The following is a 27,612-nucleotide window of genomic DNA, read 5'->3' as shown; positions in this document are numbered from 1 at the left end:
GCATGCCCTCATTCCTTCAATAGGGGAGCTTGCGACTCCTCAGTACTCCTGTAAAGAAAAGCAGCTGGCTAGCAGGCTCGGTCTCCCAGAAAAGGAGGGGTGGCTCCATTCCGCAGAGGGAAAGATCCTCCTGCCAAAAAGCCTGATCCAGCTGGTACTGCAAAGATTACATCAAACTACTCATGCTGGCAGGGAGGCCCTTACCCAGCTGATGGGTAAATATTTCCTAACTTCTGGACTTCGACCACTGGCCTCCCAGATACAAGCCAAATTCTTAGTCTGCCAAAAGAACAACCCTCGACCAGGACTCTCAGTTCCACCAGCTACATTGGAACCCACCCCAGGCCCGGGACTGGTGTGGCAAATAGATTATACTGAGCTTCCCCAAACCCAAGGGTTCAAATACCTCCTCGTCTTGGTGAACTGGTTCAGCGGATGGCCCAAAGCCTACCCATGCCGTAACTGCACAGCAAAACCAGTAGCCCTTAAATTCGTCTAAAAAATCATCCCCCGCTTTGGGCTCCCCCAGTGGATGGAATTGAACAACGGAACGCACTTCATATCAAAAATCATTCAACATATATCGGATGCCCTGCAAATTCCTTGAAAGCTCCACACCCCATGGCAACCGCAAGCCAGTGGTGTGGTGGAGCGTACAAATCAAACCCTTAAGCGACACCTCTCAAAGCTCTGCCAGAAGGCTTCTCTCCGATGGCCTAATGCTTTGCCCCTTGCCCTGCTCCGTATCCGGGCTCTCCCTAAGGGTAAATTAAGACTTAATCCCTTCGAAATTGTATTTAAAAGGGCATGGCCTATAAATTGTACACCGGTTCTGGCAGGGAAGTGGAAAATAGAATGTGGGTTTTTATCACAGTATATGTGCTCTTTGTCTGCTGTTCTCTCTTCTCTTCACAGGTATACCAAAAATTTACAGCCTTCCCCATTGGATGCTCCTGTCCACTCCTTGCAGCCAGGTAACTCCATGCTTATGCGTACCTGGAAGGACAAACCCCTGCAGGAACGGTGAAAGGGACCATACACAGTCCTGCTGGTTTCCCACATGGCGGCCAAGTTTAAGGGGCACAAGACTTGAATTCATCACTCCTGTCTGAAGACAGTACCCACTCCATCGTCAACAGACCAGTGGACTCTTCAGCCCACCAGTAATTCAAACAATACTAATCTTGAACTGAAACTGTTGTTTAAACGACATAAGGGCCAAACCCAACCCTCTTCAGCCTCTTAGGCCCCTGTATGGGTAAAAGCCCTCCTGTAGGGTCTCACATCCCTCCTATTAGTTGGCCATACTACTGCCCCCTGCAACATCGGTGGGTAGTGCACGTCCTTGTACACGGGGGCCCCAACCAAAGGGTTCACGGGTTCTTATCACCCTCCTTTCCTCCTGTGGGACTCGGTCCCACTTGGGTACAGGTCCGTGGAGAGCCCCAATATTATTTCCACCCTCGTCAGTGTTAAGTGTTAAATGCAGTGTTTCCCCTTTGGGCACCCTAATTTTCTTCCCCGGGAGGACCCTGAAAATTGGTTGTGTCTGTCCTCCCAAGAATGGCCCCGCCTAGCGGTATGTTTTCTTTTGCTTCTCATATGTCTTCTTGTTGTCCTTCTTATTTTTTGGGGTTTCGGTGACCTAGAATTTTAGGCCCCCTGTGGCTCCTTTGGGCCATGTTCCTCCCTATTGGAATAGCCCAACTGCACGCCGGTTGGGGTCCCAACCCTCCTAAAAATTTCACTGTTAACACCTTTGAAGCCCTAAAAATTGCTTTTGCCTGCAAGTTTAATTTCTCCAACTGCTGAATTTGTGCCCAGACCCCACATCACACTGCTGGGTTACCCTGAAGAGTTGTTCCCCAAAACTGGTCAGACTTCTGTCAAAGGTGGTTGGTAGCTAAAAACAGCACCTCTGACAATGAAAAGTTATGACTCAATTGTACCAGAAAGGCCCCTTATGGTTTACACAATGGCTCTTGAACTCATCATTATAATAGCACTCTTAAGCCCCAGCCTATTTGTTTGCGCTCTCCACCCGCTGGTCTCATATGCTTTCAGCAAACCAGTACAAGTAACCAGACCTGGTTTGCAGGCAATAGTACATGTAAATTCTACGTTGGTCCTGGTATAAATTTTACTGTCCCTCTACTGAATGCCACCGGTTGGCAGACCGGCAGTGCAACCTTTTCTCTCTCCACAAATGCCACCCTATGGAACCAAAAAGGTAACAATAAAAAGGTTAGCTATGGTAAATCATTCTGGGTCTGTGGTAATAGTGCCTATAAATGGCTTCCTCATGGCTGGTATAGAAGCTGTTATTTAGGCTATCTTGCTCCTCCCCTCCGCATCTTAGCCCAGGCCCCTTCAGGTCGCCCCAGGTATCAGCAGTCCCTATACGCCACCATCAAGCCTATCAGTCAGGGAAATAGGTTTGGAATGATATTCCTTCCATCATATGGGATGGGACGACTAGCCCAACTTTACCGGAGGCTCTCTGTGTTCCTTACCCAGTTTGCCAGTGACACTCTGGCCATAGAGAAAAGCATCAGTTCTGAGCTTTATCAGCTCCAACTGCTGGCCCTACAAAACCGCCAAGCTTTAAATGATGTTCTGGCTTCACAGGGCAAAGTGTGTGCCCTTATTAAAAAATAATGCTGTACATATGTCCCAAAACATGCAGAGAACATCAATAAGCATATTTTATCCCCTGAGCAGGCTTTCAATCAGTGGAAGGCCCTGAAACAGGCTCTCTCCCTATTTAATACCATCTTTAGTTGGCTGCCCAATCTTGAATGGGTGGGAACAGGGCTAATTCGCCTCCTGCTCATTAGTACGGTATTGTGTTTAGTTACTCTTCTTTTGCTTACTTGCTGTAAAGCATTTATTCATAAAATTTGTACCTCCTGTTCCCCAAAAACCCCTATGTACCCCCTCATGAAGGGCCCTGACATTATTATATTTAATCACATGTTATCCTCTAAATATAAAAAAACTCAGCCAAAAGTTTGTTAAGTATTCTCAAAGGAGGGAGTTGTTGGTATCACTAAGTAAAAATCTTCTTGCTCTAGGCCTATGTGAACCAAAGTACCTCCATGATTAAAAGTTTTTCTGTTAGCCTCACTAAACTTATGTAACCTTCTGTACTAATGTGCTGATTGTAACCACCTGCATTACGTACTGACTGCCAACAATAAGGCCGTAGTCAGCAAGACCAGTTAGTACCGCTTATGCTAGATAAGATAGGTAAAATGCAGCTGTTGTAAGCCAAGGCCATTATGCCTGAGAAAGTAGCTCACACAATGAATAGCACAGAAAGAAAGATACAAGAGGGGAGGTATAAATACTAGTGCCCCGCCTGCGTGTGGTGTGCAGGATTTGAGCTTGTATTCTCCCTTGCACCTTATTTGAGCTCAAATAAACTTGTGTTTTGCTTCTCCACCCTGGTGTGTTTATTCGAGCCAAGCACACTGGGCCACGAACCGCTGTTGCTTGGCCTCTGGCACTTCGTGCCGGCAACAGACCTTTACATAGATCCAGTTTCCTGGTTCCAACGAGTGGCAGGGTTGCTAGGGTCTTTGGATAGCGCTTCTTTACGTGTGAGAAAAGAAACCTAACACATTTCATCAGTGCCTGGCAGTGTTTTGCAGGTCTCATAGCTGCTTGGGCACATTCAAGCCCCCCCTTTTTCTTGGTTGTCAGCTAAGTCTTAGCTGTGAGCAGTGTCCTTGAATGGGGCCAGTGTCTTATCTTTAGACTGAACATGCTAGCTATTTTTTCCCAGTTAATTCATTCTGTTCTTTTTCCTTCTTCCCTTCTTGGCTTCTTTTAACCTACAAAGGAAACTTCCACTCTTCACTCATACACCTTTTTCCCAACCATGAACACATAAATATTGCCGTTATACAGTACATTAGTCTTATTATTCAATGTATGCCACATATACCCTTCCACTAAAATAACTTTATTACAGAGCTTTGGAGCAACAAGCTAGGACAAGCACACCCACTTTGAGGAGTTCACTCAATACAACCTCTGGTGTCCAATAGCTTCCCACCATCCCCAGCCCTCTGGCTAGAAATCTGAGGTAGCCAGAAGGATCCCATGTACAATATGGGGAGTTGGTTAATTTTTCATGTCCTTGCTTCCAAAGACTGTTGGTATGCAAATTTTAATTACAATTTTCAATTATGATTTGGTCAATGAAGTTTCTTTTTCTTACTTAAGGAAATGTATTAGACTTTAGTATATCACATTTTCCTGATTTATCCAAACACTTTGTATTCCAAAGTTGAATAAAACAAGTATCTGCATTTTAATTTAACCCTTCTGTTTGATTTTAAACTAGACTATACTATGAAAATATTAAACACAACTATTCTGGCCACGAGACAAACACCACAAGACAGGACATAGAACACAAAACATAATTCCTATTGTGCCAGTAAATGCATGATACATTGAATGCTGTTTAGCTGGCATCAGTTTCCTCTGATTATCTGAAAGACAGAAAAAAACAGAGATCTACCCCTTCTGGGCAGTCAATCATCGCTTAAAATATACAAATACCCTTGTTGATTTCAGGCAAAACAGAGGAATTACCCCATATTTTATTGTATTTGTTTCATAGGCAGTCCAGGTTTCAGTGGCTTCTACCTTATCAGTTAGATAACTTGCATTAATACAGATGCTTTCTGGCTTGCTTCTGGATCCAAAGCTATTCACAGCTTAAAGATTCTTACCTTAACAGGGACATAATTAACGTTACCAGAATTTTGATGGCTTTTTACTACTAACTTCTGCTTTCAAACACTGAAAGAAAAGCACTTCTTATAGTGCCCCTTAGAGCCTAATAGGATTTCAATTACATAGCACTGTATACATTCTTTAGCTAATTCAACTAAATGGTTCATAGCCAAATAATTGCGATCTAATAATTTCTTTGCCTGAATTTATTTACAAACATTTTAAAGACACCGAGAACTTTCCTTTTTAGCATTTTTACAAAGTTCAACTGCTGTTCCCTCCAGCAACTACAGAGTTAACTTCTCACTTCTTCCTTAAATCACTTGCTTATCTCCCAACAGCCACTTTTATCAACTCAAATCACCATTTCAAGTATTGTCCTGGGTATTTGAAATCACCATGCTTATACTTACTTACTCCTTCCTTCCACTATGCCCTCAAAATTTTCTAACTTGTTTCCAATCTCTCTGTCTGTTGTCTGCTTGCTTGGGACCGATCCTGCTTTTCTTGCTGAACCGTCCCTTCCATGGGCACCAACTTGTTCCACTACCAGTTTGGCTAGGAGGATGGGCTTCTCAATTAGCCCCCACCCTTCCTGGTCTCTTCCCTTAAACATTCTTACTCACAAGACTACCCGAGTCCTCCCTCATGAGGCTTGCCACCTGAGCAGAAACGCATGGCCCACTGGCATTTAACTATTCAATTTCCTCTTGTGGCAAACACACTGCTGTTATGGTGTATGCTGAGCACAAATGGTTACATTTTGACAAGTCCCTGAAGGACCGGTACTTGCTTAGCCAGGGCTTCCTTTTCTACTTGGAAGTCCTGTCTCAAGGCCTGCAACTTGCCCTGGGCGTAGGTTTAAGTTGCTGCCTGGTTCATGATCTATGCTCTTAATTGCTCAATTCTAGTTATCAAGTACACATCTCTTCCCTTTTCTCCAACTTCTCTGTTGCCGAGTCCTGCTACAACTGGGGTAGATCCACCTGCCACACTTCCCGGTCAACCACCGTGGAGAGAGGAATGCTAAACCCCTCTCCAGTTCTCAGACTTACTGTGGCTGAGAGTGGGCACTCCTTTAATCATGCAATTCTCAACATATAACATCAACAATATCAAGCAAAGCAAACATAAAAATAACAAGGGTAAAACAAATAGATGGTGTAAATTCTGCAGGGCTCTCCTCTTCTCAGTTGCTCACCAAACTGTGACAAATTTCTGTTACCAATCTATCCCTCGTGTCAGGTGATCAGGCTGACACTACAGGATGGTAGGGGGAAGATAAAGAAAACACACCATATGACTGAATTTTAAAGCTTCATTAATAAAATAATAAAACAACAATGGAGAGTATTGGGAATGCTCCCACATCACTCAGGAAAAACATTAATGCCCAAAGCCCTAAGCCATTTTCATACTCACACATGTCCAGACTGGCCACGTCTGTGTATAATGTTCAGAGAAGGGAGAGAGGTGGACGGGAGATTATCCTGTATACAGCTTGTCCAGAATTTCCAACATGCTTTCGTTTTTGGGAGGGCTGTTCTTTTACACCCTGGAATCTCCTGCAGCATCTCTTTCAGAGATTCCAGTCCAGGTCGACTGCCTGTGGCTTCTTCGGTGTCACCAAGCCACACCGGCTCCGGGGTCACAAAGGCACACTGTTGGACCTCACTGGACAGTTAAGCTTTGCAAATGTAATCTCAGTTCTGTAACTTGTATTGCCTTTGGTTTGCCTCTTTCTATATATATTTTTTTTTCACAGCCAACTGAGGCCAAAAGCAGGTTTTCTTTCATGCTTAGCATAGTCTGCATTGATTCTTGACCTTGAACACAGAGCAACTTTCTCTTTATCTCTGGGCCAAGCTGAATTTCAAATTAACCCGTTCCTTTCCTCAATAGACAAATTGCTCACACTGTCAGAGACTTTTTGGTGATTAAAAGCTCCTCTTAGATGTATGATCTTATCTAGATTGAAGGTACCTTCTAGTGGGCATTGTTTAGATGAATTTTTAACGCATGTAAAGATTCCAATTGTCTAAATACCTGCAGGTTGTTGGACCATAATGTACATACATGAAATAAGATAGGGTACCCTTAGGGGGTGAGCTGGAATACTTAGACTGTCCCCTACCCATTTTCCAGTCACACACACATGGGGGGATGCCCTGTCCACGCTAGCGGCACATAAACTAAGGGTCTCTTCCTACAGGGTACTCACACAGGAGAGGCTAACGAGGATGGCCACGACCCTCCTACATCTCCCTTCAGCAAACAGCGTCGGCTAGTCTCTGAGAGACGGCGCCGCTTACTCTGATTGCATCCAGTGAAATGATCAGACTGTCAATAGCCCACATGGAAAGGAAAGGGGGAGGGAAAATGGGTTTACACGCTCCTAGACCCAGGTAGCTTCCTCACTGGATGATGCCAGTCTGAGTCAGCCCACCATGGGTCAGACTTCCTAAAGATCCACTAGTTACCGGGCTTGCGTTAGAGTAGTCCTGGTCACAAGCTTTCGCTTTACAGGATACTCTGGGTGTCTTCTGGTAACAGTCACTCACCCCAGTGTATACACACACACACCAAGCCCTTATTTACAAATACCACGATGCATATGTACCTTATGTCCGGACCCAATACCATGAGGCGGTATAGCAACCCCTCTTGAGGCGGTAAAAACCCCTCAGCACTGGTGCATACCTAATGCATTTCACTATGCATTATCTTGTTGGCCAACCCAGCAGTTTCCCAGTACTGCTATAAACTAACCTTATTGGGGCCTTTCCCCAATATCACTTTGCATCTGATCTTGCTGCACAGTCAATAAGTTCAGATGGCGTGAGCCCAACAGAGACAGAAGGCCCCACGGACAGTCCTCCGACAACACCCCAATAGAGATTTCAAAAGGTCTCTTGTGGTGCCATGGGGTTCGAAGGGGAACGATCCGCAGCAGCTGCCTGTGTCTCAGTAGGCGTTGCCATCCCGGACGAGCCCCCAAATTGTCAGAGAAAAACTCAGTTCTCGCTTTTCGTTTGGGTGCAGCAAAATCAAATACTTTATTCTAACTCCAGCAATTGCAATAGAGGGAGGGAGTGCCCTAGGACACTGGGTCGCCCCAGTCCCGGACAGGTCTCTCAACACATAAACAATTACAGCAAGCATTTATACCTTTGTTACAGACAATAACAAGCAATAATACAGACAATAATGAGCAACAGCCGCATTTTGTTTATACATAGGCTATCCTGCTATCTTATTTTCCTCACTTCTGGGAGCCAGTCTACGTATTTGATTATCAGTGCAAGGTCGTAATAACTTCTCACACAGTTCTTTTCTGCTCGCCTCACACTATCCTCACTTCTACAAATCTCACGTCATTAGGGTTACAGCTGGCCTAACTCTTGCTAACAGACTGACATGCATTAAGATCCCCTACAAATCCTTGTCAATTCTTTCCCTTCTTCCACAGGGTCATACCGAGTGTCCCATTTCTTGTACCTCAGAGGTGGCCTCCCCATTCCCCAGACACTCTAATCTGGGGGTGAGGGGGTGTCTCTCACTTTTCCAGATGGTCACTGGAGTGGGCGTGGGGAGCATGTGCCACAGTCTTGGTGATGTAGAAGAGAACTCCCTGCTAGCCACCCCCTTCCTGATAGCTTCGGTACACTACTGCCGGCAGCTGGGGCAGTATGGAGTGGAGGAAGACCACACAGGAAGGCTGGTTCCAGGCCATGGAGGGCTTTATAGGTCATAAGCAACAGTATAAACATCAGCTGGAGATCTCAGGAGCTCAGATCTGGCTCAAAGTGACTCTAATTTCTAGGATCATCTGAGCCTTTCGTTAATGATTGGGCAGGGAGTGTGAGGGAAGCTTCTTTCCTAGTGAAGAGTGTTCTAGGCATATTTGAGGAACATTTTGGGAGGCCTTGGGGACCTCGAGGGGAGCTGGTCTGCAATCCTTGCAGGGCTTGATGCATGTTGAAAGAGGCTGGGGTGTGAGGAGGATTAAATGGGGACCGTCCACAGGTCTCGATGGGGCATCTATATGTAATGGAAAACCTGCCAGGTTGGCAGCTCGACTGTGTGCTGGCAGGATGGGGAGGGTGGTTTGGATCAGATCCGTCGAGGGACTGTGTCTGTGACAGCGTTCATTTGGCCGAGCTCAAGTGTGAGCGGCCCCACTGCAGACGAGCACACGAGCTTCTGCATCCCCGCTCGTGTGTGTTGTTAGGACTCCTGGGAGCACCTCCTGTGGCTCGTAGAGCTGCAGTAAACTGAGCCGCTGGATCGATTTTCCCAGTGACTTGTGGGAGAGCTCGTCCATTCTCTCTGGCCACCTGGAGGGGAGAGGGGAATCGTGGGAAGCCATTGGAGGACTAGTGGCACTCGAGGGAGGTTGGCCTGTGTCTGCACTCCAGAGCAGTTGTCTCACGCTGTAGCCCATAGTTTATCTCAGGCCAGCCAACTTGTTGGTAGATTGGAGACGACTCAAGTTAAGGGCTGCATCTGAGTTAACTGTGCAGTGAAGACCAGCCCTGAGTAGTATCTAAGCCATGAGTCGGCGACCTTTCAGACGTGGTGTGCCGAGTCTTCATTTATTCACTCTAATTTAAGGTTTCGCGTGCCAGTAATACATTTTAACCTCTTTAGAAGGTCTCTTTCTATAAGTCTATAATATATAACTAAACTATTGTTGTATGTAAAGTAAATAAGGTTTTTAAAATGTTTAAGAAGCTCCATTTAAAATTAAATTAAAATTCAGAGCTCCCTGGACCAGTGGCCAGGACCCAGGCAGCGTGAGTGCCGCTGAAAATCAGCTTGTGTGCCACATTTGGCACGCGTGCCATAGGTTGCCTACCCCTGATCTAAGCTCTCCACATCTTGGATCAGTTGCTTTCAGCTGGGCAAACTGGGACATATTGGGCATACATCAAAGATGCTTTCATTGAGCAACAGTGCAAGGGCAGTGGGTGCTAGTCTCCTTCCTTTTAGCTGCCTGAGGGTGCGACTGATCTGGGAGTCGCTCTGCCTGGGGTGGCAATTGGACAATCTGCCCCCTGGATGTGGTGTGGGATTAGTATGTAAATGGCTGCCCACCCTACTCTGGCTCTGTTGGGATGAATCAGAGTCTGTGTGAGCCTTGAGGTGATTGCTGGCATTGGGCAAACTGAGCCACCAGAGCCTCTGATCTCTTGGGACAGGCCTGAGTGAGTCCCAGGAGGGATCAAACCAGCAACCCCTCCCCTTTGCCTGCACTGCACCTTCCCCCTGCACCCTCTTGTTTCCTCACTGTGAACTGCTGACCTGCGTCCCCTGTAGCAGTTACAGTATAACGGGGGATGGGAGGGAGTGGGCCTAGGAATTTAGGACAGGAAGTGAAGATGAAGAAATCCCAGTTGAATTGTGGTGGGTATTTCAGAGAGGCAGAATGGAATCACGTCAGGGTTCAACTCTGACTCTTGGGCAATGAGGAAAGGTTGAGAAGATCTCTGGAGAGGCAGCCGGAGCAGAAAATCACAAAAAGGGTTAAGGGAAAACGGGGCTTTTGCAGACCTCAGGAGTAAAATAGGTAAGTAGCAAAGGTGCATTAAGTCTCATTGATGGATAGGGAGATAAAATTAAGGATTTTAAAATGACTAAAAGCTGCTGAGCTGCTTTTTCTTTAATGCTGTCGAACAAGAAATGAGGGGATAAAAACGTATGGACCATAAGGAAGTGCATTATCTTTCTGTCTAAGGTCTGTATCTGGCTCCGGTTATTATAGTATCTGAGCGCTTCACAACTGGTAATATATTTATCCTCCAAGCCCTCCCGGTGAGGCAAGGTAGTACTATCATCCCCCTCTGTAGCATGGGAAAATTTGAGGCACAGACTAAGTGACTTGCCCAAGGTTAGTCTGGGGCAGAGCAGGGAATTAAGCCAGAATGTCCCAAGTCTCAGGCTAGCGTTCTAACCATTGCACCTGCCTCCCTCTATGACGCAAAAGATCTCGTTAAATAAAACTTGAGGGGTAGGTGGATGCTAGAGAGAGAAATCGCCCGGCCTGGATGAAACACTCGGTTCTTGGAGAGAGTTTGTTTGAAAGGCAGGGGAAGAATGCCAGCCTGGCACCGATCTTCCTGAGGCAGAGAGCAGCGAACCTGCATTACATGAGATTGCTGCTGCCATCTCTCTGACAGCAATGCCCCAACCGTAGGTAGGACAAACACAAACACACTGTCTGGAGGGGAGGGGAAAGGATTTTTTAATGTCACATGCTGCCCCTGCCCAGCAGTGCAGCCCGTGAGGTTTGCGTGGCTTCCAAGGAGTGTCTGCTTGCGTCCTCGTATCGCTCTGATTTTCCTCTGCTTTAGATCTATCGTCCTCCCAGTCCTGTGCTGGGGCACATCCCCTGCCCTGGGCCCTCCAGCCCTCATGGGGCCAAGCCCTTACCCCACCCCCCATTGGCTCCCCTGGCCTGCCCACGCCCATCTATGGAGTCCCAGAGGGCTCAGATCCTGGGTGGCCCCCACCCTTGTCCCCAGCTACGGCTCCCTGGTGGGGTCAATCTGCCCCACGCTTGGCAGAGTGCCGGGGACCCTGGCTGAGAGCGAGTGCCTCCCTCGCCCCCTGCAGTGGCAGGCACAGGGCCCAGGTGGATTGGCCCTGCTGAGGAGCCGTAGGCCGAGTGCAGAGGAGGCCACAGGCTGAGCCAGCAAGATAGAGGCCGGAGGTGAGCTGGGGTGGAGGTGAAGGTCGTGGCGGGATGGGGAATGGGACACATATGAGGACACAGGGTCTTTCCCCTCCAGGGGGTGCTGGTTATTCCCCTGCCCTGGGCCCTGTTCTGCCCCGTAGGATATGGGTCACTTCCGTCACTCGTACCCTGTGGTGGCAGGGCAGGGTCTGTTTTTATAGGCCTGTGCTGTGCTGTGTTTATAGTGGAGAAGGCTGGTCAGGGGAGGGCACGTAGCACTGGGAGCAGGAGAGGGGGAAGTTCACGATGATCCTTCGATCCTGTGGCAGGCAGTTCCACCGTCTTGGACGGGCCCCCAAAGAATCTCTGTCATCTCTCTCACAGACGAGCTTCACCTGGGGGGTAGAAAGTGCCATGGGACTGAAGGAGTGGGGCTGTCAGCCACAATCCCCATCCCAGAGCTTTCGGCTCTAGGGTTCCTGGGCCCAGGGTCTTGAAGAGAAAGAACGAAGCTCTAAGGTGAGACAGGCCCAAAAAGGAAACAAATTATTGGTGTTGGGCCAAGTAAACTAGAGGCTGGTGGTGCAGAGACGATTGCTCCATCGCTGCCTGGGGCTGCCCCCAGTTCATGTGATTGATTAGCAGAGCCTCATGAGTCTTCCTTAACCGCCAGAAGAAGGCAGAATGGCTGATCTCCTCTCCCAAGGCATTGAGCTGGGTGGATGCTGCCAGGGAAGAACAGTGGGGGTGGGGGTGTCGCAGGTCAGGACAACTGCACCTGTATTTGCCCCTCATGGTCCAGCCAGGGAAGCCACTTAGGCTTCTGGCTCCCAGTCATCACCTCTCTTGGGCGGAGACCTGAGTCTCTCTCCTCCCTGCCCGGGGGATTTCCAGGCTGCACAGCTCCCTGCCTACACTGTGAGTTCCCCAGCAAGTCAGACCCCCTCAGCTGGCCTGCTTTGCCCTCCTTCCTCAGAGGCTACAAACAGCCCAGCCTCCCACGGGTATAAGGTACCACACAGCTGTTAGCAAGCACATGGAGTCTTAAGGTAAAAGCATTGCAGGGAAACCCTCTTAAAACCCAGCAAAGAACCAACACACCTGCTAATAAGCTTTCCAAAGATCATCCCGCTTCCAGCCAGGTAACTTACAGGCAGTGGGTTTCTCCTTGGGGAGCAGCTTCCAGCAGCTGAGGTTTTGCATAACCAGAGGTGTTACATTTGCACACCCCTCTTCCTAGAGATTTCCTGGGAAACTTACTTAACTTTAAAAGGCCCCATAGTTTCACATGGTCCCTCAAAGCCCATAACCCTTTCCTGGGTTTCTGTTGTAGATGTCGCATACAGCCCCACAATAAAATATAACCGCCTGCCTTTGTAATGCAATGAACTCCTAAGCTACTTAAACTTAGTTCTGTAAGGTCTGGCCAGGATAGTGCAGGAAATTGTCTTATCTGTCCTGTGTCCATGCAAGGGCTGTGGGGACAAAAGGGTGAAGGGGTATGGGCGGGGGTAGTAGCCAGGAAATAGCTGATCCCCAGAACCATTTCAGGGCTGCCCTGTCCTATCCTGTGGGATCAGGGGAACCCCCGTAATCTTGGTCTCTTTCCCTCTGGCAGTGAATCAGTCCCACCTGTAGGATATTGTCCTGCTTCGCTGGTGCATTTCGGGCCCTCGCCTGGCCTATTTCTCAGCCATTTCCTTCGGACAGGGACAGGACTGGAGTGTGGTGGTGCCAGGTTTCCACAGAAGTGTTGCTATTTAGTGATTCAAGTGGGGGCTGGGAGCTAGGGCTCCTGGGAAGGGACTGGGTTGCAGTGGTGAGAGTGAGGCAGTAGGAAGTTAACTCCTGCATTGTGCATCCATGACCCCAAGAACCACAGCACCCAGATCTGGATCTAGGCTTTTAGCTTGTCCCCTCCCTGGCATCTGAGCACCAGTGATCCCCAGGGGAGGGAATTAACTTTATATACCATTGGTGTGGGGGAGACTTGCCTATGATGGTGGGGGAGGGGTGAGCTCTGGGTTCAAAGCCACCCCCTGCTGCTGCTCTGTGCTTGGCCTCGCTGCTGCAGCCATTCAAATCCCGTGGGCATCTCTTGCACTATTAAGAGCTGCGGGACTTGTCCCTATCGGGAGCAGCGAGAGGCAGCGAAGATACAAGGGGCTTTCGGTACCAAATATCCCTCCAGATGCTGCAGATTGCTCCAATCCACATCCCCCCTCCCATGGTTCTGGGATCTGGCAGCAAGGACAGCCCGGCTGGCGAAGGAAGGATCCCCTGGTTGGGTGCCAGAGAGCAGGGCACTTGCTGTTCCCAGGCTGATGCTGTGGAGGCTGCAGCTGGTTATTTTGTGGGCAACTGGGTTTTGTGACTTTCACGACTGCTTTCTGTGTGTGTGTGTGTGTGTGTGTGTGTGTGTGTGTGTGTGTGTGTACTGGGCGTGTCATTGATGCATGCTGTCTGCGTGTGTGTGTGTGTGTGTGTGGACTGGGCGTGTCATTGATGGATGCTGTCTGCATGGTTGAGAGAAGGCTACACCCAGGCATCTGCTCTTTGAGCTAAGGGGAAAACTCCTCCTCCTTCACCCATTTTTCTGGCAGCAGTAGTAGATCTCGTATCCTCCCATTAGGGCAACATGATCCACACCTCTTAATGTCATTTGACTGGAGGGTTGTATGAGTGTCTCCTTGTGAGGTGCCGGTTGTGTGTTGCGGGATGTGGAACAGGCACCCCTGAGTGGCATGTTTAGCGGGGGAGGGGTGTTGAGGCACAAGTGCCCCCCCTTTGGTAGGCACTGGGGCCTGCATTAGCCCTCCCTGATGGCGCTGTTCGGTGTGTCCAGGGGCAGGCCCCGGGGGTGAGGGTGTTGCAGGAGAGCCCCAGCATGGACCTCTCTCTAGTTAATCCCCAGCTGAGCCGCCCTTTGTGGTCAATCAGACACTGCCATCCTACTGATATGCTTAAAATACCTACCCCATTTTTTGACTGCATGCCTCTTGGGTGAGCAGGGTTCGGGGGGGCTGAAAGCAGAGCTCTGTCCACCAGGCTGGGTGTCCCACTCCTCCTGACTCCTTACGCTGCTCCCTTTCTGTTTCCCTTACAGTGAAGGAGTTCCTAGCCAAAGCCAAAGAAGACTTCCTGAAGAAATGGGAGAACCCCTCCCAGGTACTGTGTCCCCATCTCAGATCTCCCCCTCCCCCCACCCCAGAAGCAAGGCCTCTTGAGCCCCAGCCTGATTACTCTGCAATCACCCCCTGGATCTCTTTCCCCATCACTGAGCCCCCTTGCCAAACAGCCTCCAGTGAGGGTCTGGGGTTATTTTTGTTCCTGAGGAGCGGGACTGAACACTCTTCTTCCCCCCCGCCCCAATCCCCCAATCTGCCCTCTGGTAACTGGAGGGCCAAGAACTCTGTAGGTTCAACTCCTCTCTGCTGGGGGAGCGGGACACTAAGCATGTGGGACTTCTCCTGATCCAGCCTCTCTCCTCTTCCCCCATCCTCCTCCCAAGGCTCCAGCGTGGTCATCCAGCCCAGCCCCAGATTGGCTCCCAGGGGGGTTGTGCTAACAGAGACCATGTTCAAAGGGCCTCCATTTGCTGCCCTGTGCTTGGGTGCAGTGCCTCAGTTTGGAGGTGCCAGAGAAGCTTTTGGGGTCAACCCTGGGTCTGTCCCCACTGGAAATCCCCCCTGGGGTGGTTCTGGATAATTCCTGAGGCAGAGCTGCTGGTCCCTCTGCAGCACTGTCACTTTGCTAGTCCTCCCACACACCCTGTGTCATTAACGCCATGGCACAGATGGGGAAACTGAGGTCCAGAGGAGAAAGGGACTTGGTCAAGGATATAGGAAGTTGGTGGTGGAACTAGGAAGCGATCTTTTGACTCCTAGTCTCCTGTCCTCTGACCACTACACTTCACTCCCTCTCCTCACAGACTGAGGGATAGAACCCAGCAGTCCTGACTCCCAGCCACTCCCCCACCTCTAACCCACCAGCTCCCACCTAATGGAGCTGGGCGGGTCACCTGTCTGGAACTGGAGTTTGGTTCTGCCCAAGGAGCAGGGAATCCCTTGTCAGTGTCTCATTCTAAAGGCAGTGGTTTCCTTTGGTGGTGAAATGTGAAATACTTCTTCCTATCAATTATCGGAAGTAGCCATGTTAGTCTGTATCCACAAAAACAACATGGCGTCCAGTGGCACCTTAAAGACTTAACAGATTTATTTGGGCATAAGCTTTTGTGGGTAATAAAAACTTCACTTCAGATGCATGAAGTGAAAGTTACAGATGCAGGCATTATATAATGACACAGGAAGAGAAGGGAGTACCTCCCAAGTGGAGAACCAGTGTTGACAGGGCCAATTCTTCATATCAATGTTCTCAAGAACAACCCCAGTGCGGTGGTAGGGGGTGCTGTGCTGCAGAGAGTGGGGGACTCAGTAGGGGGCACTCTCCCCTCAGAATCAGTGCTGATACTGGAGGGGCTGCCTTTCTGGTGAGCTATAAAAACCAAAGCTCTGACCCCCTCATGGTCATTAAAGACCCCTCCAGTCTTGCAGTGCAAATCCTACTGTCCCAGGCAGGTTCCTTCCTGATGCCCCCAGGACCAGTCTGCCCTTCCATCAGATTTGTTTTCCCCCTTCCAGAACACAGCCAGTTTGGATCAGTTTGAGCGAATCAAGACCCTGGGCACAGGCTCATTTGGGAGGGTATTGCTGGTGAAACACAAGGAGACTGGGAATTATTATGCCATGAAGGTCCTGGAGAAACAGAAGGTGAGACGCTGGGGGCTGCCATGGAAATCTGGCCTGGGGCCGTTGAATCCCCAGAGCGGGGGAGGGATTTGGAGCTGAATCCTGCACGGGGATGCAGGAGAGGGGAGTGTGCGGGAGGCACACGGGGTGCTGCGCCAGCAGAGGAAGATCTGATGTTGCTATTTCCTTTTCTCTCCCAGGTAGTGAACCTCAAACAAATTGAGCACACCCTCAATGAGAAACGGATCCTCCAGGCCATCAACTTTCCATTACTCATCAAACTAGAGTATTCTTTCAAGGTGGGTGTCCTTTACTTGCCAGACAGGCCCTGGGCTGTGTCTCCTCCCTGACTCCCACAACTCCCTTGATTCGTTTCCTATTTAAAACCAAAGCTGTGCTGAAAGGTGGATGGGCACAGTCTGCATCTCTTCTATCCTGAGAACAAACATTCCTGGCCTGAGGTCTGGGATCAGGTTTGGAGCTAAGAAAAATCAGCTTGGATCATTCCCCTTTGGCACAGTGTCCGCACAGGTTTCTGCCTTCTCACCCTGTGCCAAGGCTGGTCCTTACACTTTCTTCTGGTGTTTCACCCTTGTGCTTTATTTTACAGTGCCACCATGAAGTCCCCTTTACCCCCAACAGTTATCCCCTTTCCAGGGCCTGTTGGCCCTTGAGGCACCCTTCCTGTGGTGAGGAGACAGTACTGTGACCGTCTGTCCCCTCCCAGGTTAGCCTCCTGACTGAGTTTGGTTCAGGGCTTTTATATCCCTCCCAGCCTTCAGCCCAGCTGTCACTGCTTAGCTCAGTCTATTGCAGTGAGCCAGCCCTCATTAGGGCCCGCAGCTGGGCTCCCTGCTGGCTGCTTTGCACCTCTGCCCCGGCCTCTCTGCCCGAAGTCAGGGCTTAGCCAGCATTTTAGCAGGGCAGTCAAGGGGTTTTACCTCTGCCCTGCCACACACTTTTTCAGTCTCTTCTGCTGTGCTTTTGACTCCAGGTTTTGAAATTGTTACCTCCCCCCCGGTCAGTTTTGCTTTCATTCCTACTCAGTTTGTTTTCAGCTCCCTTGCGCTGACCGTAAGGCAGGGGTAGGCAACCTATGGCATGGGTGCTGAAGGCGGCACTTGAGCTGACTTTCAGTGGCACTCACACTGCCCAGGTCTTGGCCACCAGTCTGAGGGACTCTGCATTTTAATTTAATTTTAAATGAAGCTTCTTAAAAATTTTAAAAACCTTATTTACTTTACATACAGCAATACTTTAGTTATATTTTATAGACTTATCGAAAGAGACCTTCTGAAAACATTAAAATGTATTGCTGGCACACAAAACCTTAAATTAGAATGAATAAATGAAGACTCGGCACAGCACTTCTGAAAGGTTGCTGACCCCTGCCCTAGAGCATGAGGCCTGGCTTGCAGGGGAGTCTCAGAGGAAGTCCTAACTTCACACACAGTTGGCTTTGTGGAGACTTTGAAACCACCACATGGGATCATTTTCTCCTGATGGGAGTTTCTGTGAAAGCTAAAATTCACGCCCCAGCAATGGCGCTTGGACCCTCTTCTCTGAACCTGGATTTTGGGGCCTGCGAGCTACACCCTGTGTGAAGGGGGGAGAGCAAAGATAGTTCTGCCTTTGAGCCTCACAGCATCCCCTGTGGCTGGCCTGATTAAAGAGGGGCTGGCTCTGAAGGGAGACCTGTCTCCTCTTCTGTCAGCCTGAGGTTAGTGGATTGTAGCAATGAAGAGTTGTCAGCTCAGAGGAGGCTGCAGGATAAATCTCAGCCCCTGCGGGAGCCTGGAGGCTAGGGGTGATGGGCATGTTAGTAGCAAGCAGTGCTGGCAGAGTTGTTTTCTTGGGGCCCCCACTCCCAGAGGGAATAATGCAATGCTGTTCTCTAGACTGGAGATACTCTCTGCCAGCGTAAAACAGGAGCATCTGAACACAGCATAGGAAACTCTCAGGGCCTTCAGGCCTGGCCTTCCTCAGCACAGCACATCCAGGTGGGCTCTCCCTGCTCTCTCTCTCCAGCCCAAAGCCCCCCTGCTTCCCAGCTGGGCAGATGATATCACCTCCCCCAAGCCTCGCCTCTCATTTGTCTTCTCTCCAGGTAAATAGGGTCACCTGGGCCGCCTCTCCTCTCTTCTGCCTCTGGCTGGAACCACCTGTTCAGGTCACCAGGGTCCTCTCTTCACAGCCCATTGTCTTCCCACTGGCCAGAACCAGCTGTGACTCCCGAGCTGGGCCTCCTGGTCACCAGGTCACTAGTCGCTAGGGGGCATCCATTCTCTAGGCCATTGGCCGGGGTCCCGAATTCCATCCCCGGTCCTCTGTAACAACAAACTCCCTCTCCCCTCACCTCGTTAAATCAGTAACCCCGAGGGAAACTGTGTCCCACCCCCTCTGCATGCAAACCATTGAAAAAAACAAAAAAAACCCCCACTTCATCACTTCATTCAGAACAGAATATAGACGCTACTGACACAATGCCCATCGTTCCCAATAAGGCAGATGAACTTTTCCTGCTAGCCAGTCGGGATCCGGTCGTCCTGGGACACCATGCAGAAGCTGGAGTCATTGGCAGGGTGCTGGGGTCTGGCAGTGCTGATGCTGGGCTGTGCCCTGGAGCTAGTTCCCCAGAACTTCCTTTTGGACCCCAGTTTATGTAGTGAAACTTGAGTCCAGCTTAGCTCTACCTGAGCCAATCACTGTACAGACATGTTGCAAAATAATTCTCTGACCAATTGGAGCAGAGTGTGAAACAGTCATACACCCAGTCGTACACCATGACCTGTGTTGATGTGCACCTGGCAGAATTAGTTATGTAATGGAAACAATCAAAGACCCAGACAGATAAACAATAGAGAAGTGGGGACCAGCAAAGGAAAACAATCAAGAAGTAGAGATTTCACACCCACACTGCTGCTAAGTGATTCCTTGGAGCATCCTAAGATCTGTTTCTGTGCCGGGTGATGCTGGGCACTATTAGGGCAGGAGCCTTCTTGCCAGCCTGGTATTACACTGTTCTGAAATCATTTACATGGAATGTGAGGATGTGACGTTCTGCTTCTTGGCTCCTGCTCTCCTAATCTGGCTGCAGAAAGAGGCCTCCGACCGTACAGCTCAGCCCATGCCCCGCCTGGACCCTCTCTCCAGGGCTAGCTGGAAATAGACCCTGGGCTTGAGGGCAGGGGCAGTTGTCTCCGCTGGCGTGTGTGTGGGTGCTTAGTGCTCATGTTCTCACCACTGAGCCGGGTAGGGTCTCCCTAGTGGAATGGCTTTGTTGGACTCAGCATGGTTAGTTTGGAGGCTGCTCTTTGACTTTGCAGCCATGAGGGAGGATGAAGCCAGCCTGGTCAATTTCACACTCTGCTTTTGAGAAGTTTCACTTCCTACTTCTGCTCCTTTGGGGTGTCCGACCTGGCGGCAGGTTGGGTTTCCCCGTTGATCATAGACGTCGCAGCTGGGAAATCCCTCTTGGGCCTGCCTGTCCCTGCCCCTAGACCAGAGATGTGGGGAGGAGTTGGATTTTCTAGGGCTCTAGCACTAAATACTCCAAGCAATTAAAGCTTGTGCCCTCTCATTAGTGAGTATATTCCCTTCTAGGATAACTCCAATCTGTACATGGTAATGGAATACATCCCGGGCGGGGAGATGTTTTCCCACCTACAGCGGATCGGGAGGTTCAGGTGAGCATTGCCACAGGAGCCAATGTTGGGGCCAGTGTCCCTAGTGGTTACAGCTGGGTGATGGTTAGACTCCTGGGATGTATCCCTGGCTCAGGCAAGACAGTTGGATCTAGCCCTTAGAGCAGAGGGCCTGGGAGTCGGGACTTCTGCATCCTATTCCTGCCTCTGCCATTCACTCCTTGTGGGAAGGGGGGAGAATCACTCTGTGCCACAGTTTCCACCCCTGTAAATTTGTGATTTAGTTCAGTAGAGAACTAGACCTTTTATGCATTAGCAGCATCTGCAGCGACGCTGGCTTTGATCCTAATGCTGCAGGGCATGACCTGATCCCCAGCTGGTGAGGAAGGGATTCCCCATGGGGAGGGCTGCTGAGGTCTTCTGCCAGCACTAGCCACAGTCAGTGGCCAGGGATGCCAGGGCTAGATGGGGCCAGGGGGGATGGAGCTGGGGGTCCATGGGTGTGTGAGTGTTGGGGCTAGGGGAGAGATGCTGGTCTGGGAGGGGCTTGCCCTGGGTTGCCAGGCTGGATGGAGTCAGGAGTCTAGCAATGATGGGTGGGATGTGTGTTCTAGGGCTACTGGTCTGGCTAGCCAGATGGGGCCAGTAGCGTAGCTAGGAGGGGAGCCGGGGGAGTAGCCACTCCCCCACTGAGCACAAGTGGCGCCTTGTCAATTTCCTGGTGCCTTCATACTCACCTGGGGAGCGTTAAAAAAAAAAGGCACCAGCCGCTGCGGCGCTTTTATTTTACTCACCCAAGGGCGCTCCGGGTCTTCGGTGACGGGACCTTCACTCGCTCCGGATCTTCGGTGGCATTTCGGTGGCGGGACACCTGGAGCGAGTGAAGGGTCTGCTGCCGAGGAGCTGGAGCGCCTCCAGGTGAGTAAAAGCACCGCAGTGGGTGGCGCCTTTTTATTTATTGCTCCCCCTGTTCCCTCCACCTGGCTACACCACTGGATGGCGCCACCAGGGCTAGAAGAGTTGGCACATCTTGCCTGGGGTTGCCAGGGTAGATGGAGTCAGGGATCTATAAGGAAGGTGAAGGTGGGGGCGGCAGGGGGCCGAAGGTGCTGGGCTCGCTGAGAGAGGGCAGATCTGGCCCAGGAGGCCCACGTTCTCCTCCCACCTCATTGCAGTGAACCTCATGCCCAATTCTATGCTGCTCAGATTGTCTTGACCTTTGAGTATCTGCACTCGCTGGATCTCATCTACCGAGACCTGAGAATCTCCTGCTAGACTAGCAGGGCTACATAGAGGTGAGGTTGCCCCTCCTCTTCCCTTCCCCATCCCAGCGCTGGCTCCTGGCTCCCTGCAGTGATCTCCTCCCTGCCCAAGTCTCTCTCTGCTGCCATCCCCTTCCCAAAGCCAAGACACCCTCAGAAATGTAACACGGCCAGAATACATCAATCATCTGCTCCCCCCATTCCCCTCCTGCTGTCACAGCCTCCAGACTGATCCAGCTTCTCCACTCTCTGTGTTTTGGGTCCAGGTGATGGATTTTGGTTTTGACAAGCGGGTGAAAGGCCGAACCTGGACTCTGTGTGGGACCCCGGAATACCTGGCCCCTGAAATCATCCTCAGAAAGGTGAGCTGGGAAGGGCCTGTCTGCTGCCTGATCTATAGCTGATCTCTGTCCACCAGGTGGTTCCTCCCACCCCCCAAATGTTCGGTGCGTAACCTTGGGGCCTGCTTTCCACAGACAGGGTTATAACAAGGCTGTGGACTGGTGGGCCCTTGGCGTCCTCATCTACGAGATGGCGGCTGGTTACCCCCCATTCTTCGCAGACCAGCCCATTCAGATCTACGAGAAGATTGTTTCTGGCAAGGTATTTTGGCTGGGGGAGGGGACGCTTGTGCGATTTTTATTTTTGGGGTGGAGGAGGTTCCCCAGCTAAAGAGGGATGCCAAGTCTCAGCGTCTGATCAGAGTGATGCTCACATGCTGTGCCCCTGACATGCTCATGCCCTCCCATGCTCCCCCAATCCACAATACATGGGCATCCTTACTGTCATGTACCCCATTCCCCCTGCACCCCAACATATAGACCCTCCCTTGCAACGTACCCCTGTTCTCCAATGCATGAACATTGCTCCAATTGTGTCCCCCACACATGGACCCTCCCTCACCACGTAACCCTATTTCCCGTCTCATGGGGGCTTCTGGAACAGTTTTCTTAGACACTGTTGTGAGTTGCAAAGCCCTCCACAACCCTGCTACGTTGCAAGACTAAACATTCCTTAAACACATCAGTCATCTCCAGGCTCTGGTAGAGCACTTATCACCATAGTAACCAAGAGCCCATAATATTCCTCTGCCCACCCCAACGCCTTTTTGCCAAGGATCTCCAAGCACTCGTGTTGGACACGGTCAGCTTTAAACCTAGTGGGGAACTCAACAGGCCTGGGTTCTGTTCTTGATTCTCCTACCTGCTGAGTCACTTGGGCAAGTCATGTCTCTCTGTGCCTAAGTTTCCCATTATGTAAAATGAAGATAGTGATGCGGCAGCCCTGCTTTGAGATCTGTGGAGGAAAAATGCTCAATAAGAGCTGGGGGGTAGCTGCTAATTAACCATTTCAGCTCCTTTGTGTCAGTCCTCAGTAGCGCCCCCATTTCTCATCCACTCATTGTCCTGGAGTGTTTTTAAAGGGCTTGTTACTTATTATTAGGTGTATTACGATAGTGCCAGAAGCCCCAGTCATGGATCAGGACCCCATTGTGCTAGGTGATGTACATATTAGATGTATTATGGTAGTGCCTAGGCGCCCCAGACATAGCCTAGGACCCCCTGTGCTAAGGGCTGTACATTACTAGATGTATTACAATAGTGCCTCAGCAGCCAGGCGTAGCCCAGGATGCCTCTGTGCTAAGGGCTGTACAGTATTAGATGTATCTATGAATCTAGCCACAAGGGCAGGGCAAGTAAAAGCCAGACCTCTGTCCCTCCTCCACACCCCAGGTCCGGTTCCCGTCTCACTTCAGCTTGGACCTGAAGGACCTGCTCCGGAATCTGCTGCAGGTGGACCTCACCAAACGCTTTGGCAACCTCAAGAACGGGGTCAATGACATTAAGAACCACAAATGGTTTGCTACCACCGACTGGATCGCCATCTACCAGAGGAAGGTAGGAGGGCAGTGGTGGGTGGCTGCGGGCAGAAGAGAGCCTGGGTAACTTTCACATGTGTGCAGCCTCTGTAGCAGGAATTGAACCTGGGATCATCAGTGCCCAGGCCTCTAGGAGCGCATTGATTACTTGGACTCTGTAGCAGGGTTTGATGGCTGGGTCCAACCACTATGGGGAGATATGCTCACCCAGCATTGGTTTAAAGTAGGGAGCCCTCAGTCACCTGTTTGTAACATGGTGGCAAAAGCATGGTCCTGTCCTCACCCCCTGAGGATAATAGCCTACTACTGCTGCTGCCAGCTAATGACATTCCTCTAGCTCAGGTGGAAGAGGGCTGTGCTGAAGGTCCTGATTAAAACCCTACTGATGATGCAAGTGGGGGGTCCAAGGGGCTCATGACCCCCTCCCCTTCCCTGATTGCAAAGTGAGAGGAGGGAGCTCTGGGCAGATAAAAGAGGGCTTGAGGAGGTGCTGATTCTGCATCCCTCATCTGGTTGCTAAGGGGCCTGATCCTGTATTGCTTAAGAGTGCTGGGGGTCCCCAACCTTCCCCTCCCCTCCCTTTGCAGGTGGAAGCTCCCTTTGTACCAAAGTGCAAAGGCCCTGGTGACACGTGTAACTTTGACGACTATGAGGAGGAGGAGATCCGGGTCTCAACCACTGAGGAGTGCGCCATGGAGTTTGCTGAGTTCTAGGACCAGCAGCACCCCCAAGAAGGGCACATGCGGGGAGGGGGTTGGATTTTGGTTTCATAGATAAATTATATCTATATAGCCCTGTGGCTAGGTCTCCCCCCACAAATCCCCCTTTTCCACAAAGAAGCCTGAGAGTCCCATCTAGAGGGTGAGGATATCATCCACCCCGCCCTGGGAAACACGTCTGTGTCCTCCAACAACTCTTGTTTCACTGGAGAAAAACAAAACAACCTCCTCGCCCCGAGCCTCCACTTCCTCTTTAACAGTGTGCTTTGTTGTGAACATATTTGAAACAATTACCAATAAAGTTTAAAAAAAAATCAGACTGGCATGTGGGCTGTTCGGCTCTAGGGGACAGTTGTTGTTGCTGTGATGAGCTGGGAGCTGTTCCTCTCCCCGGAGGCCCAAGGAGTTCAGGGATGGGGCTTGTGGGGGCTCGGTAACTGCCATAAACGGTACCTGAACTCGCCTGGAGTTGAAAGCCCAAAGGGACGAGTGTCGGTGCTGAAATGGGGAGGTGGCATGTAGTCGATGGATAAACGGGCATCCCAAGCAGCAGTGGAGAGATTATTTTATTGCTGTGTCTGGGAGGGACGGGGGGGCGACAGCTGCTGGAATGCCAGTGCTAGGTCTAGTGCCCACAATTCGAGAAGGAAGGTGAAAAATTGGGGGGGCAGAGAGTTGCCGTGAGAATGATTAAATGGAGGGGAAACCTGCCTTATGTTGAGACACAAGGAGCTTCTTAAAACAAAGGTTAAGGGGTGCTGTGATCCCTGTTTCAAAGTACCTAGGGGAATAATGAGCTAGTCCCGCTAGCAGACAAAGGTCTAAAGAGAGCCAGTGACTGGAAGCTGAAACTAGAAACATTCAGACTGGGAAAAAAGGGCAGGTTTTTAACTAGGGTGTAATTAGTCATTGGAACAATTCACCAAGCATCATGGTGGATTCTTCATCACTGATGCTGTTTAAATTGAGATGAGAGATTTTTCTAAATGATTTGCTTCAATTCCAACAGGAGTTCATTCAGGGAAGTCCTGTGGCCTGTGTTATGCAGGTCAGACAAGGTGCTCACAATGATCCTGTCTGAATCGATAATCTAGCTCAGGTCCGCACAACATGCGCCCACAGAGCCTCACTGTGTGGCCCGTGGGGGAATTCTAAATCCCCCGCACGCAGCGCTCTGCAGGCAGCCCAGAGCCCTTTGAATCCCAGCCGCGGCAGGGAATCAAAGGGCTCTGGGCTGCCCGCAGAGATTCCCAGCCACGGCTGGGATTTAAAGGGCTCAGGGCTCTCTGCGGCTGCGGGCAGCCCAGAGCCCTTTGAATCTCAGCCCGCGGCTGCTGATTGCCCCCTCCTTGGACCCCTGCCCCAACTGGCACCCAGGACCCCCACCCCCATCTAACACCGCTGGTCATTGTCCCCTGATACCCCTCTCCTGAGACCCCTGTCCCTAACTGCCCCCCCCAGGACCCCACCCCATATCTAAATGCCAGTGCTCCTTGTCCCCCAATTGCCCCTGCCCAAGACCCCTGCCCCTAACTGCCCCTTGGGACCCCAGCCCCTATCTAAGCCTCCCTTCTCCTTGTCCCCAACTGCCCCCTCCTGAAACCCCCCCAACTTTCCCCCAGGACTCCACTCCCTACCTGTCCCCTGATAAACCCCTTGGACTTCCATGCCTATTCAACTGCTGCCTATCCCCTGGCTGCCCCCCTGAACCTCCACCCCATCCAATCCGCCCTGCTCCCTGTCCCTTGACTGCCCCCTAGAACACCCTACCGCTTCTCCAACCCTCAGCCCCCTTACCATGTCACTCAGACCAGCGTGTCTGGCTCCATGCAGCTCCAGACACATTGCTGCCATGCTCCGCCACGGAACTCACAGCCCCCTCGCCCCCAGCACCTGCCTTCCAGATTTGAACACCTCAAAATTCAGGAGTGCTCAGGCTCAATTTGGGCAGTTGTTACTTCATTTCTCCCAAATCAAATATACTGATCCACTGTAACTTGCTGTAGAAAAAGTGGGATAAAATTGAGCAAGAAATGCTTCCCAGTGGTTATTAGGACTGGAATTGCTATTTTCAACAGCCATTGCCTTTTGTTTGTTTGAAAGGAAGATAGTGATATTGCATTAGCAAATTCCCCATAGACAGAAAGAGTGGAACAAAAGAATAATAAAGGCACCTCAACTTTTCCTCATTTATGGAGGACAGTCTTATAATACGCATCCAGAGATCCTCCAATCACACAAGCTGAAAATTGTTCCACTTTACTGCAGCTCTGTAACCATATGGGAACCAGTCCTGTCTGTATTTTGTGCACATCTAAAATTCCTGCAGAATGACTCGCCCTGGGAGTGAGTTACCAGTGACCTAGGGCTGGGGCGGCAGGAGGTGTGTGTGGGGGGGCACTGGTGGGGGGAGCCCAGGGCTGGGGCGGCAGCGGGATGGGGGGAGGGCACTGGTGGGGAGAAAAGGGGGTAGCCCAGCGCTGGGGCGGCAGGGGGTGTGGGTCGGTAGGGGGAGAGCCCAGGACTGGGGCAGCAGGGGAGTACAGGGGGGAGCCTAGGGCTGGGACCGGGGGCAGGCAATTTATTTTTTTGTTTGGGGCAGCAAAAAACCTAGATCCGGCCCTGCAAAGGACTGAATGACCCATCCCAGCGGGGGATGTAGTCCAGAGACTTGATTTGAGCCTGCAATTTATTCCACCCCTGCTCTAAGCCTGAACCAAGAACTTTGCCATTACTGTATGTAATTGATTCCATTTAACCAATTTTAGCTCTCATCTATAGTTCTTTCTTTTTATGAATAACCCTTTAGATTTTAGATTCTAAAGGACTGGCAATGAAGTGATTTGTGGGTAAGATCTGACTTTCATGTTGACCTGGGTCTGGGGCTTGGTCCTCTGGGATCGGGAGAAGCCTTTTTCTTTAACTGGGGTGTTGGTTTTCTAACCATTCATCCCCATAAGGAGTGGTACTGGTAGTGATACAAGGGAACTGGAGTATCTGAGGGCAATGCTTGTATGACCTGTTAGCCAGTGGCGTAAAACCAAAGTCCTCTCTGTTTGGCTGGTTTGGTGTGCAAAGAACCCCCAGCCTTGGGCTGTGACTGCCCTCCTCTAAGCAATTTGTCCTGAATGATATTCTCAGTAGCGTTCCCCCAGAGGCCGCATCATTACAGCTTCAACCCAGAGAACTCCAAGAACGAGACCCCTTCTGGCCTTCATGCCCTTTTTTGCTGGACCCAGGTAACCTGCCTGCCAGGCTCAGAGTCCCTCGCCACACGAACTGCCCCATCTCTCTTCCCCCACAGCTGCCCACCAGCGAGTAGTTCCCTGTTGGTGCCCTGGCTGCAGTGAAGCATTGTGGGATACACAGGAGGTGGCCTCTGGTCAGTGCTGGAGTCAGTTGTTATTGCTGAGCATCTGTCCCTTCTCCCACAGGGGCGTTGGGCTCCCCCCAGTGTCTGTCTGTTCCTGCAGGCAGTGGGTCCTGGGGTGTCTTCCCTACTCCCCCATCCCTGCTCTCACGTGGCATGTGGTTTCTGGGCGAAGAGCACCGGCTGACACACCTGGCTTTCTCGCAGGAACTGCATCAGGCAGAACTTCACCATGACAGAGATGAAGGTGGTGCTGGCGCTGACGCTGCTGCACTTCGCCGTGCGTCTGGATGAGAGCAGGCCTGTGTGGTGCAAACCCTGGATCCCCCACACCTCGCTCCTAGGGCCATCCACTCCTTCACGCTGTGGGGGATCCACACAGCTCAGGGGCCTGGAGGTCAGGGGCCTGTTTAGATATGCAGGGAAAGGGCCGGGGGGGCATCTACTCTGCAAACCCAACCTGCTGCCTCCGGTCACTCTAGGTAATTGGGGTAGGAGGTGTGGAAGTGTCTTTGTTTCCATGTAGTCAGCACAGGAACATCCAGCAATAAAAACTTTTTCTTGT

At 50.8% G+C, this 27,612-nt stretch overlaps 1 pseudogene; it reads left to right on the top strand.

Annotated features, from left to right (window-relative positions):
• Window positions 1-453: 453 nt before the first annotated feature.
• On the top strand, window positions 454-23,671 carry LOC115642027 (annotated as a pseudogene).
• The last annotated feature ends 3,941 nt before the right edge of the window (window positions 23,672-27,612 follow it).

Source organism: Gopherus evgoodei, unplaced genomic scaffold (assembly GCF_007399415.2).
Source record: "Gopherus evgoodei ecotype Sinaloan lineage unplaced genomic scaffold, rGopEvg1_v1.p scaffold_37_arrow_ctg1, whole genome shotgun sequence".
NCBI lineage: Eukaryota > Metazoa > Chordata > Testudines > Testudinidae > Gopherus > Gopherus evgoodei.
This window is presented reverse-complemented; position numbering and strand designations above follow the sequence as displayed.